The 15,036-nt window shown below is 41.3% G+C and overlaps 1 protein-coding gene across 2 annotated transcripts in view; it reads left to right on the top strand.

Moving 5' to 3' along the window:
* The window catches only part of NAPEPLD (N-acyl phosphatidylethanolamine phospholipase D), a 90,696-nt gene that overhangs the window by 34,207 nt on the left and 41,453 nt on the right, over positions 1-15,036 (top strand). The gene's annotated exons all lie outside the window — the stretch shown is intronic.

The following is a 15,036-nucleotide window of genomic DNA, read 5'->3' as shown; positions in this document are numbered from 1 at the left end:
TCCACCCTAGAGAAGGGATCTTCCCTCTCCATTCTGCACATCCACACTGCCTGGAATATGGTATTCAGCTCTGGGTACATGCTTTATGAGGAATTCTATAGGAGCCCCCAAGCTGAGTCTATGTGAGCTCACCACTGGAAGTCAGATTGGCATGGGTTTGTCTGGCTTGTTGATGGACAGATGAACCTCTTGAGAGAACAGAACCAAAAGGAAGAGTCAGACAGCTAACCTTGGCCCAGTTGCAAAGCCTTAAGTGTTGCAAGGAGTGGTCTGGGCTTAAGTTTTGTCACTTGAATTTATCTCCTGATTCAGGCAATCCCTCCCCTTTAAATTCATACCTGATTCCTATGGAGAGGGATTGGGAGTAAAACAATTAAACAGCAATTTCATAAAATCTTCAAGACTTTGGGGCCTTTGGGGTCTAAGCAACACATCCTTGGTACTTGTGAAAGATAATCAACCAAATCATATGGGAATAGGAGTGGTCTTCCCCCTTTGCCACAGAAATATGATTTTCTTGGGCTCTGGTGCACCACGAATGGTACTGAAAGCGACAGAAGGTCTGGCACAAGCAGCCAAGCTGCAGGCAGAGGGGCGGCAAGCAGAGTGAGCTGGACCAGGAAGGGCAGCTGATCAGACTGAGAGCACAAGTGCTCTTTGGGGACTCAGAGAAATAGCCAGAACACTTCCCAAAGGGAGCTAGAGCTGTGATCTGTGTCTGATGTATCCCAATATGAAAAAGGATCTGGAAACACTGAAAAGTGAGTAACAATTGAAAAAAAATTTAGCTTGGGAAAGAGAAGACATGGAGGAATTTGACAGATGTCTTTCATTGTTGGGGAGCAATTGGGAAATGGGAAGAAAAAGGAACATTATCTGTAAAGCGCCTATTCTTTATTCATTTTTTCAAAATTGTGCCAATGCTTCCACATTTCTTACGTCATTTGATTTCCATAGTTGTCCTTCCTCCCATATTTACAAATGAGAAAAAGGAAGCTTGGAAAAGTTTTAAACAATGTGCCTGAAGTGATGTCGCCAATAGGTGGTTGAGCTGGGATTAGGCCATAAATCCAGTGGTGTGCTGGTAAATGTTTAACTGTTGGCTCTTTGGGGGAAAAGAAGCTTTGTGTTGTAGTGTGTGCTGACTTCTGTGGTGTAAATTCCTCCTTCAGCGTGGACTTCAAGCTACCAACATAACGCCGTTAAACATGGTGCTGGGAAGAGATGCACACAAACAGCTCTAACAAGCCGTACGAGCCAGTCCAGTGCACCACCTTATTTCCACACTCTCTCCATCCCATATGCTTCTTCCCAGGATATGTCTTAGTCTCCATGAAGCAGAGGTTGCTCTAGCTACTGACTGGAAATTCAAAAATAGACTGTTCTGAGGTGGTTGGCTTTCAACCCTAGTTGAGAGACTGCTGGATACAGGGTTGTAAGAGAAGGAGATTCAGATATCATTGAGGTGTGTCAGGATTTCCAAGCCTTGATGCACATCAGAATCACCTGGACAACTTGTTAACATATAGATTATGGAGAATATAGCATACAGGTTGAAAGTGCAGATCTGGAGCCAGACAGCTTATGTTCAAGTCTGGCTGAGCCCCTGAATGGCTAGGTGACCTTGGGCAAGTTCCTTAAGCTCTCTGTGTCTCAGTTTCATTGTTGATAGATGGTGATGACAATAATAGTATTTACCTCACAGCATTGTTAAGCAAGTTAAATGAGTAAATGCTTGTAAAATGCTTAAAACAGTGCGTGGAACATAGTAAACACTGTTAGTGTTAGTTGTTGTTGTTATTACCAAAACCTCTCCTGGGTGAGGCCTATCTGTTTGTATTTGAAAGATACTTTCCCAGTGATCTTAACGCAATCAGCTGTTCTTATCCATAGACATCTGGGAAACCACTGAAATCTATGATTCTTGCTCTTTGGGAGTTGAGTAGCTTCCTGTAGACCAACCCAAGAGTGAATCTCAGACTGTCCTTGCAAATCGGGGACATTCCATGAATCCTAAGCTCACTACGGTTGTGTTGGACATCCTCTCAGAAGTCCTTAACCTTCCACAGGAGAACTAAGTTGTAGGATACAATACAGATCTTGTTTTTATTTTGTTGTGTTTTTTTTTTAAAGGAATAAATAAAACCTAATCCACAGTCAAAGTTTCACCTAATGATGGCACAGAACATGACAGGGGCTGTAGGTTAATCTGAATTTCTACAAAGCATTGTAATTTCCACTAATGTCCCCCTTAGTGTTCATTTACATGTACATCATAAACCTATATTTCATTTCTGGCCTGGATCCATGTAGGCAGTCCTTAGGGCTCTAGCTTTGCTCTCTCTGACTTCAAGAACTAAAACAAAGAGGAGATCAATGAAGATGGAGGAGAAGAGGGCGTGGATTTCACCTCCCTCCATGAACAAGTCAAAAATACATCTACGTGTGGAACAATCCTCACTGAAAACTAACTAGAAACAGAAGGACCCCCGTACAACAAAAGCTGTAAGAAGATCCACACGTAATCAGGTAGGAAGGAAAGAAAAGCAATTGTGTCAGGATCCATGCCCCTGGGAGGGGACTCAGAAGAAAAGGGAGATTGCACAGGCAGACACCTGCCCTGGGGTGTGAGTGGTGAGAGCCGCCAATTGGATGCACTGGTCCTGGGGTCCTACGAAGGGGAGATGAGCCCCTTTGGCTGGTTGGAGGACTGCCGAGACTAACAGAGGGTCTGTGGGAAGCCTCGACTCCACGCATGAGGAGCGCACGTGCATGCTGGCTTGCCCTCGAGGCAGGGTGGAGACAAGTCTGCTCTAATGGCCCCCAGGTTTCTGTGACCTGCTCACTCCAAGCCACAGCACAGCACTGGATCTGGGGTGGCCACAACCAGGGAGAAGACTTGATCATGGGACACAGATGTGACCCGGACCCAGGGCAGAGCCTAGGTGGGGCAGTGGTGGCTCTCGTTAGCGCTAACTCAAGCCGTGCATCAGAAGCAGCCCAAATCTCTGATGGCAACCACTCGACCACAGCTCACACACCGCTGAGGGTCCATGTGGGCCCCACCTGCCCTAACGATGAAGTCTCAGAAAAAGTTTTTTAAAAATCCTGTTTAAAATCACATCAAAAAGAGTAAAATACCTAGGAATAAATTTAGCCAAGGAGGTGAAAGACCTATACTCTGAAAACTATAAAACACTAGTGAAGGAAAGTGAACATGATACAAAGAAGTAAAAAGATGTCCCACGCTTTTGTACCGGAACAATCAAAATTGTTAAAATGACCATACTACCCAAAGCAATCTACAGATTTAAGTCAATTCCTATCAAAATACCTGTGACATTTTTCACAGAACTAGAACAAATAATCCTGAAATTCATATGGAACCACAAGAGACCCAGAATTGCCAAAGCAATTTTGAAAAAAAAGAACAGAGCTGGGGGAATCACACTCCCTGGCCTCAGACTACTACAGAGCTACAGTAATCAAAACAGCATGGTACTGGCACAAAACCAGACACATGGATCAATGGAACAGAATAGAGCCCAGAAATAAACCCCTATGCCTATGGTCAATTAATCTATGAAAAAGGTGGCCAGAATATACTATGGAGAAAAGACAGTCTTTTCAATAAGTGGTGCTGGGAAAACTGGACAACTACATGTAAAACAGTGAGATTAGAACATTTCCTCTCACCATATACAAAAATAAACTCTAAATGGATTAAAGACCTCAATGTAAGACCTGAAACCGTAAAACTCCTAGAAGAGAACATAGGCAGAAGACTCTCTCACATAAATCATAGCAATATTTTTTTGGATCTGTCTCCTAAGACAAAAGAAAAAAAAGCAAAAAGAAACAAATGGGACCTAATTAAACTGAAAAGCTTTTGCATAGCAAAGGAAACCATCGATCAAATGAAAAGACAACCTTTGGAGTGGGAGAAAATATTTGCAAATGATACGACCAATAAGGGGTTAATATCCAAAATACATAAACAGTTCATGAAACTCAATATCAAAAAAACAAGCAACCCAATCAAGAAATGGGCAGAAGACCTGAATAGACATTTTTCCAAAGAAGATATACAGATGGCTAACAGGCACATGAAAAGATGCTCAATATCACTAATTATTAGAGAAATGCAAGTCAAATCCACAATGAGATATCACCTCGCATCTGTCAGAATGGCAATCATCAAAAAGACCACAAATAACAAATGTTGGTGAAGATGTGGAGAAAAGGAAACCCTTGTATACTGTTGGTGGGAATATAAATTGGTGCAGCCACTATGGAAAACAGTTTGGAGTTTCCTCAAAAAACTAAAAAATTGAACTACCATATGACCCAGGAAGTCCATTCCTGGGTATATATCTGGAAAAATGAAAACACTAATTTGAAGAGATACATTCACCTCAATGTTCATAACAGCACTGTTTACAATAGCCAAGATATAGAAGCAATCCAAGTGTCCATCAAGAGATGAATGGATAAAGAAGATGTGGCACATATATATATATATATATACACATTGTGTGTGTGTATATACACATACACTGAAATACTACTCAGCCATAAAAAAAGAATAAAATTCTCCCATTTGCAGCAATGTGGGTGGACCTAGAGAATATCCTGTTGGCAAAATAAGTCAGACAGAAAGGCAAATACTATATGGTATCACTTATATGTGGAATCTACAAACAAAACAAATGAATGTATATAGCAAAACAGAAACAGACTCACAGACAGAAAACAAACTAGGAGTTACCAGTGGGGAGAGGGGAGGGGGGAGGAGCAAGATAAGGGTATGGGATTGATAAAACTGCTATGTATAAAGTAGGTAAGTAACAAGGATATATCTTACAACACAGGAAATTATAGCCATTATTTTCTAATAACTTTTTTTTTAAAATTATTAATTTATTTATTTTTGGCTGTGTTGGGTCCTCGTTTCTGTGCAAGGGCTTTCTCTAGTTGCGGCGAGCAGGGGCCGCTCTTCATCGCGGTGCGTGGGCCTCTCACTGTCACGGCCTCTTTTGTTGTGGAGCACAGGCTCCAGACGCGCAGGCTCAGTAGTTGTGGCTCACCGGCTTTGTTGCTCCGCGGTATGTGGGATCTTCCCAGACCAGGGCTCGAACCCGTGTCCCCTGCATTGGCAGGCAGACTCTCAACCACTGCGCCACCAGGGAAGCCCTCTAATTTTAATGGAGTACAATCTGTAAAAATACTGAATCACTATGCTGTACACCTGAAAGTAATATACTATTATAAATTAACTATTTTTCTTAAGAAGAATTGAAACAGAGAGAAGAGGAACTCCAACAGACACAGGCCTGGGTCTTGCATCCACATCTTACTAGCTTTGTGTCCTCAGGAAAGTTAATTAGCCTCTCAAAATCTCAGCTTTGTCCTCTATAAAAGCAGTATAATAATGCTTAGTGCCTGAGTCTGTTATGAGGATTAAATAAGATTTGTAAAGCCCTTAGCATAGTGTCTGGTACATGAAAAAGGTACAACAAGTGGTGCCTTTAAATACTAAGCTGAATCTCAAATGTAAAATTCTAAAATGACACAAGTATATGGAATGAAACAGCAAAGGAACACACAGAGATGACTACATCATAAAGAGAGATGCATGATCAAAGACACATTGTAAATTATCATCTGTCTATGTACTGTGAAAAGACTTCATAGGTGTTCTAAGGTGTGTGGAAATGATAACCTCATTTCCACTTTAAGGAGGTTTTCTGAGTACGTTTGTCCTTTGTACTTCGTATCAAGAAAATGGAAGACATATCCAGATCACTCAAGGAGTAGGGGGAGGGTATTTCTTATGCCTAAGAAAGAACACTGAATGTAGACGGTTTTATGAGTTGTTACTCAGAATGGTCTATGAGGCCAGAGTTGTTAACTAGCTACCATAAAATTCTAAAGTTGTAGCCTCTGCCTAGGGGCACACAAGGATGCATAGCTGACAAATCATACATGGCTGCCTGCCCCAGTTAAGAGCTTCTGATCAGCAGATTGCTGTGCAAGGTAGCTCATACTGATAACTCCACTTAAAACCTGACTTTGAAGCAAGGTCAAGAGAGATGCTAGATTGCATGTACAACGAGCATCTGAGGACAGCCTTGAATTAAATCATCGCACACATCAGACTCAGCTTTTTCTCCAAGGCTCTGGAAGTCTTGCAGAAACATAAATTTCCTGTCCTCTTGAGGGATGAGCCTGAGTGCTCAGGGGTAAAGCCAGGGAAGATAAATTCTTTTTTTTTTTAAATAAATTTATTTATTTTATTTTATTTATTTTTGGCTATGTTGGGTCTTCGTTGCAGTGCACATGCTTCTCATTGTGGTGGCTTCTCTTGTTGCGGAGCACGGGCTCTAGGCAAGCAGGCTTCAGTAGTTGTAGCAAGCGGGCTTCAGTAGTTGTGGCACGCGGGCTCAGTAGTTGTGGCACATGGGCTTAGTTGCTCTGCGGCATGTGGGATCTTCCCGGACCAGGGATCAAACCCGTGTCCCCTGTATTGGCAGGCAGATTCTTAACCACTGCGCTACCAGGGAAGTCCCAGGAAGATAATTTTAAGCAGAAGAAGCAATGTGTGCATAAGCTCGGATGTGTGTGTGGTTGACATGCAGGCTTCGTGGTGGGCAGGGAGGCTGGAAAGGTTGGCTGGAGAGCGACTGTAACAGCAGTAACATGTGAATGTGAAATTCAAAGGTAAACCATGTTTTGCTCCAGCTCCGAATTTTAGAATTGGAAGGGATCTTAGTGATTACTTAGTGATTATGCAGGTTAACCTCACAGAGGCTCAGGGTGCTTAATGACATGTTCATGGCAGGACCAGAAGCAATCCGTCAGGAGGGGAAAAAATTTCCCACTTCCCCTTTTAGTTATTTTGGCTGGTTGAATAATTAAAATGACACAAGACAGATAAACAGGAGAAAAAAAAGAAATTTAATTATGAACATACAGGGAATCCACATAAACACAGGAAATTCCAAAGAATCAAGTAAAATGAGGTATATATGTCGTCCTGGACCAAGGAGAAGGGAGTAAGGGTCTGGGACTTCAAAAGTAAAGAAGTAAATTCATAGGAAGAATGAAGAGAGCAAATGTTTAGTATCAATAAATAAATGTTTGCTGGGCCAAATCAACAATGGGACACAAAGGGGAATTTTAATAGGCTTTGCTAGGTTCCTCCCTTGTCTACCACACCTAGTTCATATTATACTATAGATACCTCTGGTGATAGTCTCTTTCCTGGAATAGGCCCTCTATCTAAATTCTTTTAGGCAGTTAAGTGAGAGCTGAAAAGAAAAACTTCCCGAGTCCTCTGTTTCTTCCTCACGCTAGGAGACACATTTTGGGTTGGTAAATTTTGCTTCCCTACCGATATCTCCCAACACTAGGACTTCTGCTCCTTTCTCTGAATCTTCCAACCATGACTCCTAGCACCAACCTGGAAATTTGATCCTCTAAAGCCTGGAAATTGGGTCTCTCAGAGCTCAACCTGGAAGTCACAGTATAGCGTTTAGACCTACGTGTCTACTCATGAATGTTATGCTAATGGACAAATATATTATATATATATATATATATATATATATATATATATATATATATATATATAGTTATCACACTTCAAAGACTGCTTAAAGGAGAATGTGTTGGTTTTCCATTGCTACTGTAACAAAGTACCTTAAATTTGGTGATTTATACACATTTATATATTTTCTTACAGTTCTGGAGGCCAAAAGCCAAAATCATTTTCACTGGGCTAAACTCAGTGTGTCAGCAAGGCTGGTTTCTTCCAGAGGCTGCCCACCTTCCTTGGCTGTGACTGCATCACACCAATCCCTGCTGCTGTTGCCACATTGCCTTTTTTCTTTTTTTAAAAAAATTAATTAATTTATTTATTTATTTATTTTTGGCTGTGTTGGGTCTTTGTTGCTGCGCGTAGGCTTTCTCTAGTGTGGCAAACGGGGGCCTACTCTTTGCTGCAGCGTGCAGGCTTCTAATTATTGCGGTGGCTTCTCTTGTTGTGGAGCACGGGCTCTAGGTGCGCGGGCTTCAGTAGTTGTGGCGCATGGGCTCAGTAGTTGTGGCTCTCGGGCTCTAGAGCGCAGGCTCAGTAGTTCTGGCACACGGGCTTAGTTGCTGCGCGGCATGTGGGATCTTCCCAGACCAGGAATCGAACCCGTGTCCCCTGCATTGGCAGGCAGATTCTTAACCAATGCACCACAAGGGAAGTGCTTGCCTTCTTCTCTCTTTGACCTTCTAGCCTCCCTCTTCTAAGGACCCTTGTGATTACGTTTAGGACCCACCTGCATAATCCAGGCTGATCTCCCCATCTTACGATCCTTGATGACATGTGTAAGTCTCTTGTGCCACATAGGTAACATTCACAGATTCTGGGGCTTAGGAGGTGAATATTTTCTGGGGAAGAGAGGATGCTTCAGTTTACCACAGAGAGCAGTATTCCTTGTTCTTGAATTGGAAGCAGATGACACACACCTCTTTGTGGCTGGAGACTTGGGAATTTAGGGGTAGACGGGAAGGACTGGGACGAGTAACCCTCATTAGTTGCTCAGCCTCTGGACAATCAGATACCAGAGGGGTCTGGGGGGAAGAAGGCAAGAAGAAGTCTTTTCCCTCCCTGCCCATAATAAATGCCATCCAAGTTGAACTAACGTTGTGCTGGAAATGTGTTTGGCAATTTAAAAAGGGTTAAGGAACTCCTTCTCAGAATTTTTTCACTGAATCACTGATGGCAGAGCCACGTGACTAGCTGAGTAAACTGTTTTACAGATGCGGGAGGTTCATAGTTCTTGATTCTGGATTGGCTGTGTGGACAGTTCGGGACATGCTGAAGACTCTGTCCTGAGTCTTTTACCCTTAGACCCGGGTAAAAAGCCCTGTGCTTGAGAGCCCGCTCTGGCCTCCTTTGGCTGCACCTCTCCTCGGGTGAGCCACGGGGACCTGTCTAAATGCTCTCCAGGTACCCAGGAATTTGGAGTCCGGCCAAAATGGTCCCAAGCTTGCTTCCAGGGCCTGCACGAACCTCTTCCCCATGTCCGTCCTCCTGAGGTCAGGCAGCACACTGCTGTGTGCACCCCAAGGCCCAAGGGTGGCCAAGGGGTGGCTCTTTGGGGAACGGAAGGAACTTAGATATGGGAAAGGGTTCATATGGGTGAGCTCCAGGCCATCACGGTACAGAGCAAAGCTCTGGATCTGATATCACGGACCAAAGGCCAGCTCTCCCAGACGGATGGCCAGGATCTGGTGGGGAACTCTGAGGAGGCTGGGAACGCCAAAGAACCTGGGCTTCCTTGTCTTTATGAAGGTGTATTTTGTCAAGGTAGGAGGATCGAATATGTTTTACTTAACCATTTGTCAGCTTGATTTATGACTTTTAAATAGTTAGATATGTAGAATGTGTCCCTTGTTAATACTCTTGCCTTGGGCTCTGTATATGCTAGTGGCAGGTCTGGCCAGAGCTACACTCACTGCTATGAATAGCAACGCCTAAATCAGAGGTACCCCACACATTGCACAAAGCAGTGCAATGAAAGCATCATAATGAGAAGGAATCAAGTCAAGTTTCTTTGGGCAGCAAACTGAATGTAAAAAGAAGTTCAATTAATCCAACAAGTCATTAGGAAAGTATCTATCTTAGGGCCCCACCTTCATAAGATAGAATATTTAGTTAGCTAGGGTGAAGAGGATAAATAAGACTTAATGCCTTCAACATTAACAGTCAGTTTTTGATGTTTAGATTTTGGAAAATGTTTGATTCTATATTCTAAATTCCAATCTTTTGTTGTAACTGTGTAATTCAGCTGCATGGGAACCCAAAATAACATGAGCAAAAAAGTACAGGAACAAAGAATGAGTGATGTTTCACAATCAGTGTGCCCAGACGAAGACTTCCCTCAAATCATATTCTCTGAACCACTTAGGTGTAGGAGGGCTCCTCTCTCATTGGAGAAAACCACGGCGGGTCTTCCCATATTCTTCTGGTTAATTTGTCAGTGGATTCCTCCTGACAGTCTAATAAGGATTAAAAATTGAAGTCTATATTCAACACAAGCAGTGTTTTTAAAGTTAAGACTGGTGTTTTAAAAGTTAAATGAAGGGCTTCCCTGGTGGCGCAGCGGTTGGGAATCCGCCTGCCAATGCAGGGGACACGGGTTCGTGCCCCTATCCGGGAGGATCCCACATGCCGCGGAACGGCTAGGCCCGTGAGCCACAACTACTGAGCCTGCGCGTCTGGAGCCTGTGCTCCTCAACGAGAGAGGCCGCGATAATGAGAGGCCCGCGCACCGCGATGAAGATTGGCCCCCACTTGCCACAATTGGAGAAAGCCCTCGCGCAGAAACGAAGACCCAACACAGACATAAATAAATAAAATTAAATTAAATTAAAAAAAAAATCAAGGTATAATTAACATACAATAAAAAAAAAAGCAAAGATTTAAAAAAAAAAATTCTTAAAAAAAAAAAAAGTTAAATGAAGAATGAACTCAAATATAAACATTCAAAAAAACCCTGGAAATCTAATAATTTTTCTTAATCACAAAATACATATGTATTGGTGACTTTGGTTTCCTCTTTCACTTTTCTTTTTTAAATGCATCTAAAGTTTCATGATTAAAAATAGCCTAACACAGAGGTCAGCAAACTTTTTTGGTAAAAGGTCAGATAGTAAATATTTTAGGCTTTGTGGGTCATATGTCTCTGTTGCAACAACTCAGCTCTGCCCCCTGTAGTGCAAAAGTAGTCAGGTGATATGTAAATGAGTTAATGTGGCTTTATGTTACTAAAACTTTTTTATGAACCCTGAAATTTGAACCTTACATAATTTTCAGGTATTGCAAAATATTTTTATTTTTTATTTTTTTTAAAAGCCACTTTTTTTTTTTTAACTTTGGGTTTTATTTATTTATTTTATTTATGGCTGTGTTGGGTCTTCGTTTCTGTGCGAGGGCTTTCTCTAGTTGCAGCAAGCGGGGGCCACTCTTCATCGCGGTGTGCGGGCCTCTCATTATCGCCGCCTCTCTTGTTGTGGAGCACAGGCTCCAGACGCGCAGGCTCAGTAATTGTGGCTCACGGGCCTAGTTGCTCCGCGGCATGTGGGATCTTCCCAGACCAGGTCTCGAACCCGTGTCCCCTGCATTGGCAGGCAGATTCTCAACCACTGCACCACCAGGGAAGCCCCAAAATATTACTTTTGATTTTGATTTTTTTCCCCCAACCATGTAAAACTGTAAAAAAGTCATTCTTAGCTCACAGGCCATACAAAAACAGGTGGCAACCTAAAACTATAAAACTACTGAAGAAAACAGAAGAAAAACATGACATTTGACTTGGCAATGATTTCTTAGATATGACAGTAAAAGCACAGGAAACAAAAGTAAGAATAGACAAATGGGTCTATACCAACCAAACTTTAGTGCATCAAGGACACAGCTAATGGAGTGAAAAGGCAACCTATGGAATGGAAGAAAATATTTGCAAATCATATATCTGATAAGGGGTTAATATCCAGAATATATAAAGAATCATATAAGTCAACAACAAAAAATCAAATAACTCAATTTAAAAATGGGCAAAGGACTTCAATAGACATTTCTCTAAAGATGATATATAAATGGCCAACAAGTATACAAAAAGATGTTCAAGATTCCTAATCATCAGAGAAATACAAATCAAAATCACAATGAGATATCACCTCATACCCATTAGGATGGCTAATATCTAGAAAACAGAAAATGACAAGTGTTGATGAGGATATGGAGACATTGAAACACTTGTGCACTATTGGTGGAATTGTAAAATGATGTAGCCACTATGGAAAGTATTAAAAATTTAATAAACGGAAACCTCAATTAAATAGAGTTGGGAGACCAGAAGGGAGACCTCTCACACGCTGCGATGATAGTAGAGCCCAACGGGAAGAAGAAAGACTCTTCTACTTTCCTGGCAAGGATTCAGCCAATGAGAAGTCATGGACTCTTTGTTTACTGAGCCCTCCCAACTTCCTTTTCTCCTCTATAAAAGTGTGCTCCTTCCCTTGCTATACGGAGACTTGCACATGGCTCACCATGGTTGCAGACCCTGAACTGCAGTTCTCTGCTGATCCCAAGTCCATCTTTGCTGGAGAAATATCTGGCAGTCTATTTGTTTCAGCTCAATAAAGCAGTATTGAGGTTCCTCAAAAAATAGAATTGCCATATGATCTAGCAATCCCACCTCTGGGTATATGTTTGAAAAAATGGGAGGCAGGGTCTTGAAGAGAGATTTGCACATGCATGTTCATAGCAGCACCATTCACAGTAGCTAAGAGGTGGAAGCAACCCAAATGTCCATTGATGGATGAATGGATAAATAAAATGTGGCAAATGGAATATTATTCAGCCTTAAAGAAAGGAAGAAAATCTTGTCACGTGCTGCAATACAACATGGATGAACCTTGAGAAGATTACGCCAAGAGAAATAAGTCAGTCACAAAAAAAACAAATACTGGATAATTCCATTTGGATGAGGTATTTAAATAGTCAAATCCACATAAACAGAAAATAGAATGGTGGTTACCAAGGCCTGGGGGTAGGGGAAGAAGGGGTATTATTTAATGGGTATAGAGTTTTAGATTTGCAAGATGAAAAAGTTCTGGAGATCTGTTTCCCAACAATGTGAATATACTTAATGCTACTGAACTGTACATTTAAAATTTACCACCTTAACCATTTTTATGTCATGTGTTTTTTCCCCCATTCCAAGAAGTGAAAAAGTATCACTATAATATACATGTTGAGGACTTTATATTCCAAAAAAAAAAAAAAAATAGTTTGAATCAAAACCAAAACAAACCAGGGGGCAGGCGAGGTTTGGCCCTCAGGTCAAATTTTACTGACCATTGGCCTAATGTAATCCAACTCCCCCTGTAATCAGCATGCTGTCTTCACATATTTTCCCCCAAAATCTTTTTTATAGAGTCACCAAATGTTACAACTGCAAGTGGCCACGGAAACTCAGTCATTTTGGAGGTTAGGAGTGAGGCCTGGTGAGGTGGGACGGGTATTTTCCAAGGTTGCAGAGGTAGTTAATGGCAGAGCACTGATTTAGAAGTTAGCTGCCTTATTGCTTTTCGGCGTTATCTATAGATTCTTAATGATCATGCAAATAAATTTTGATTTAACTGGAGGTGAACTCAGTAGTTCACTGAATTCCACAGGTGCTGCTATAAATACACATTGAATTAAAGTCCTCTAGTAAGTAGTCATGCTGTGCTCTAGTCCTCTGTGCCTTTAGGCCTGGAGCTGGGAGAAGAAAGGACAGTACTGATTGCAGAACTCACTTTACAGATGAGCTGTTGTGCTAAAATTGGTTTATATGTGGTTTTCCAGAAGTAATTTAACTAACATTTTGTAAAGTATTTAAAATAAGCTCATTTGGGACTTCCCTGGCAGTCCAGTGGTTGGAATTTCACCTTCCAATGCAGGGGTTGCGGGTTCGATGCCTGAATGGGGAGCTGGGATTCCACATGCCTCACAGCCGAAAAAAAAAAGAAAAACCCAAAACATAAAACAGAAGCAATGTTGTAACAAATTCAATTAAGACTTTAAAATGGTCCACATCGAAAAAATCTTAAAAAAATAAATAAAATAAAATAAGCTCATTTAATATGAGTTTCCAGAAACGTTACCTTGGCCACCAGCCACTTTAAGGGAACTGTGTAAATTTGCCCCTCTTCTTTACAGCATTAATTAACATTTAAAAATGAAGTAATGTTAAAACAGAGTCAACTGAGTAAATTTTAAAGATCTTAGAGGCTTTTTTCAATGATACATGAATTGGGCAGCATCTCATTTAGCAGATAGAAGCTCCAAGGAGTTGTACAAAATGAAAGACCTTTACAGGCAGAAGGGAGTGGACCAGGAAGTTATAATAGCAGAAAGTGGATTGGCTGTGACAGGTCACTTTCCTTTGGGGGGATGGCACGGGTCTATCAGGCTGATTAACTAGTGCTGACCAGGTGATTCCTGATTGACTGGTTTAAGATTCCTATTCTGGGAGAGGCTGACATTCTGAGTCTCCATTTGGTGATGTGGAGCTTAGCATAAGTGACTCCATTTTAGGCCTGTTGTTTTAACAGTGACAACTTAAAAGACAAACAGTTATATGCTGAGTGCCTGACTTCCTAGGGGTGGCGTAAGAGGGAAGGACAAATAAAACCCAGTTCAGCAGGTCAGGATCTAAAATTAAACCATGAGTGAAAGGCACAGTGTTCATTCTGCTCTGTACTGTGAAGCAGGGCAAGCTAGAGGTTTTACCTGGAGTGATAGAAACTGTTTTACTAAACAGCTTTTCATTGTCTAGAAAAATTAAGCTTTGGAAATCAAGTAGAAATTACAACACAATCCATAAAGTTTATGTAGTAAACTACATAAAAGTTTATGTTTAGAAAGCATAAACATTAATTAATACAGCTTCAATTATAATCTCTGTGTTGTACTAAAAGGTTACTATTCATTCCTCCTAGACTTTCCTGGTCTACATAAATGTGCTTATCAAAAGCACCTGCTCTCAGTGAAAAACAAGCTGTAAACATTAGTCTCCATTTATCTGTAAGTTTGTGTAGAGAAGAGTTATCAAGCGAACCTTTCAAATTGCTTCTTAAACATAATAAGCGAATGCAATGCATGAGCCTAGGCAGTTAATAAGCCTAGTTCAGAAAAAAAAAAAAAAGGCTATAAAAGACATTCTTGGGATAATCACACGAACTTGAAACTGGACTGAACATTAAATGGTATCAGGGAATTGTTTCCTTAGGTGTGCTAATGGTATTGTGATTGAGGCAAATGTCCTTTCTTTAGAAGAGGCAGGCTGAAATATTTAGGGGTGATTGATTTTGTTGTCTGCAATTTATTCAAACGGTGTAACAAAAAGACATCTCTATTTTCTGTATGTTTGAAAATCATCATAAAGAATTGGAGTGAGGGGAACAGAGGGCATCTTTTTAAAGTTCCTTAGC

The sequence above is a fragment of the Balaenoptera acutorostrata genome, chromosome 7, assembly GCF_949987535.1.
Source record: "Balaenoptera acutorostrata chromosome 7, mBalAcu1.1, whole genome shotgun sequence".
Lineage (NCBI taxonomy): Eukaryota > Metazoa > Chordata > Mammalia > Artiodactyla > Balaenopteridae > Balaenoptera > Balaenoptera acutorostrata.
The sequence above is the reverse complement of the archived record's forward strand: the minus strand, read 5'-3'. Positions and strand labels throughout refer to the sequence as shown.